The sequence below is a fragment of the Heterodontus francisci genome, chromosome 47 (assembly GCF_036365525.1).
Source record: "Heterodontus francisci isolate sHetFra1 chromosome 47, sHetFra1.hap1, whole genome shotgun sequence".
NCBI classification, from domain to species: domain Eukaryota; kingdom Metazoa; phylum Chordata; class Chondrichthyes; order Heterodontiformes; family Heterodontidae; genus Heterodontus; species Heterodontus francisci.
In genome coordinates this window covers 1,270,076-1,273,337 of record NC_090417.1, presented here as the reverse complement: position 1 = coordinate 1,273,337, position 3,262 = coordinate 1,270,076, and positions in this window count along the sequence as shown.

The window sequence follows — 3,262 nt, the reverse complement described above, 5'->3', positions numbered from 1 at the left end:
TCAGCAATGTGTGTCCGACAGTTCTTTCTTTGTCTCTGCATGCCTCTATTTAATCCCTTTAGGTCTTTGCTCCTGCCTCCTTCAGTGGTGGTCCACTTACGAGTTCAGAACTGTGCCTGAGGCTATGGTGGTATTCCAGTGTGGACTTTTATTGCCATGCTGCTGTCTTCAAATAGAAGGCTGGTTATGAGTGACGTCCTCCCACAGACATTCAGGAGGCCATTCAGCCCATCGTGTGTACCAGCAGTTTGCTGGAACAATGCAAGGCTAGTGCTACTGAACTGCTGTGTGCCCATAGTTCTGTATCTCCGTCTGCTTCAGATATTTCCCCACATTTTCTTTTAAACGCTCCTCACTGGGTCCTCCCCTCTGTCCCCCTAGTGTTCAGGACACCGTGCTCCACTGCCACTTAGCTCATCCACAATTACTGCCCAGTCCTCCTTTCCGCTGGCCTCCATCAGCCTTTGGCCAATTCCCAGTTTTTTACTAGCTGCCCAAGGTAGTCTTCAAAACCTCCGCCAGCAGCTCCTCCCAGCCATGCTGCTTGGTCTTCGCACCTTTGCCCACTGCTCTGTACTCACCATCCTGCCTTCTCCCGCCCCCATAGCCTGTAACTCATCCACCCTTTCTCCCAGCTTTTCACCCTGCTCTACCTCTTTTCCCAACCAGACACAGTGCCCCACTTTCTACCTTCCCAGCTTGCTAACCTTGTCTACCTCCATCCTTTCGGCCTTTAACCCCACTCTACCTTACCCCTGTTTTCTACCTGTCCAATGTTACATCTTCCTTTTGTCCTGGTTCATTTATACCCTGCCTGCTAACGTGAAGATTTGATTTCCTGTGTACACGGCTATTGAAGATCGACCAGTGTACGCATCTCTTGTACGTTTGTGTTTACTGTATGTATGAAATCCTTGGACACATTAATGGTAAATGTTTGGCTATTCCTGTCTTGGCCACAGAATGTCACTGTAACCTCAAACATAAACTTGCGAAAAAAAAGTCACATTAGTCATGCTTGCCCCAGAGGTGGCGCTGCAACCTCTTTCCGTTAAAGTGAAAAAAACAAGATTATTCCAACTAAAAAGTTATTATGTCCACAGATCTCAATCTTCCTCCTCTTCAAATGTTAATTTTTTTTAAATGATGAGTGATCCATGTGTCTGACTGAGGAAGGCACGGGAGGTGCACTCGTGTGTATGAGTGCATGTGCATGTTTGTGTCTGCATGTGTGAGTGTGCACAGGTATGTTTGTATGCACATGCGTGTGAGTATATACTGTATACACGCTTATCCAAACCATGCCTATTGTCCCCAAACCTTTTGTTTCCTTTGGGGCAACCAACTTTGAGTTCATGCATTTCTTCAAATGCCATACATCTGAGATTCCTGTGAGAATCCATGAGCATTACATCTCCTGCATTCCTGTTACTTGCAATCAGTCACTTTAACAAAAAAAAGTCTATTAAAGGCGAGTTGACTTTGACAAACTGAACTCTAGATTGGTTTATATCTTCCAGTGTTCACTAATGTGACCTAGAGTTATGGATTATAAGAGAATGCCAACAAATTGCTTGGACTATTGGATCTGTATTTACCTGATTTATCCTGCTCTTTTTCGGAACTATTATAACAAAGCACTAAAGATTATTTTGCAACATCCAGGCAAAACAAAATAATTTACTCTGAATTCCAGTAGCATAAAAGGAAGTTATTCAGCAGGACGTTGTGTTTTTATATTGCTCAATGTGTACGAAAGAAGTCTCAGTACAGGGCGACGGACCGAGTAAAAATGGACAATCATCAGGAGGCAGAAGGATGGTGAGTGAAAAAACAGTTGGTGAAAGGGTGTTTAGCAAACTGTCGGGAATGGTGCCACGTGTTGAGGTGGACCTATTGAGGGAGGAAGTACCTAAGACTGGTGGCTGAAGGAGTAGTTTGTGTGCGCAGGAATTTGCTGAGCTAGGATGGGGCGTTAGACGTAAAATGAAAAGGAGTATAATTTCTCTAGCCTATTGAGGCCATGGACTTTGGTGAGAGTGAAATGACTTGCATTCTGGATGAGTGTGGTTCGAAGAATTGGAAAATGTTGGAGAAATGAAGTCTCCAGCTAGTGAAGGGATGGGGTGGATACAGGCAATGTTGCTGCTTGTCGATATTTCTGCTCATTCTCCCCAGATTGCTTGGTCTTGTCTCTGGGACTTTACGCCTTCGAGTGGCAGCTTATGAAACTTGATAAAGTAAGACTGTTGGTGGCAGTAGTGTAGCTGTAGAAAGGTACTTTCAAAAGGCATTTGATAAAGTACCACATAACAGACTTATTTCTGAAAATAAAACATGGCATTAAAGGTACAAAATTAGCTAAGGTGTTTTTATTTGTTCTTGGGATATGAGCATCGCTGGCGAGGCCAGCATTTATTGGCCATCCCTAATTGCCCGAGAGAAGGTGGTGATGAGCCGCCATCTTGAATCACTGCAGTCCGTGTGGTAGATGTACCCACAGTGCTGTCAGGCAGGGAGTTCCAGGATTTTGACCCAGCGACAGTGAAGTAACGGCGATATAGTTCCAAGTCAGGATGGTGTGTGGTTTGGAGGGGAACTTGCAGGTGATGTTATCATGCATCTGCTGCCTTTGTCCTTCCAGGTGGAAGAGGTCGCAGGTTTGGAAGGTGCTGTCGAAGGAGCCTTGGTGAATTGCTGCAGTGCATCTTGTAGATGGTACACACTGCTGCCACTGTGCGTCGGTGGTGAAAGGAGTGAATGTTTAAGGTGGAGAATGGGATGCCACCACCCGAGTGGTGGTGGTAAACAGATTTTTTTCTGACTTGGAGGGAAGTTTGCAATGGGGTCCCCCAAAAGTCTTTTATTCACTCTTGGGCTGTGAGTCTTGCTGGTATTAGGACGATTGGGTATAGAGAGTACAGAGCAGGGTGCTTGAGGCTCCAAACTCTCAGGGGGTGATGCTCTGACAGAATGGTATAGAAGATTAAACTTTGCAACATTGAAGGCTGGGGATAAAGTATTGTTGATCTTTAAAGGTAGGAATGCAGTCAATAAAAAATTTTCATGGATGGTTATTAAAATGGGAACTGCATTGTTAGAATTTTTTTTCTTCTTTCATGGAATCTGGGTGTCGCTGGCAAAGCCAGCATTTGTTGCCCATCCATAATTGCCCTTGACAACTGAATGCCTTCCTAGGCCATTTCAGAGGGCAGTTAAGAGTCAACCACATTGCTGTGGATCTGGAGTCACATGTAGGCCA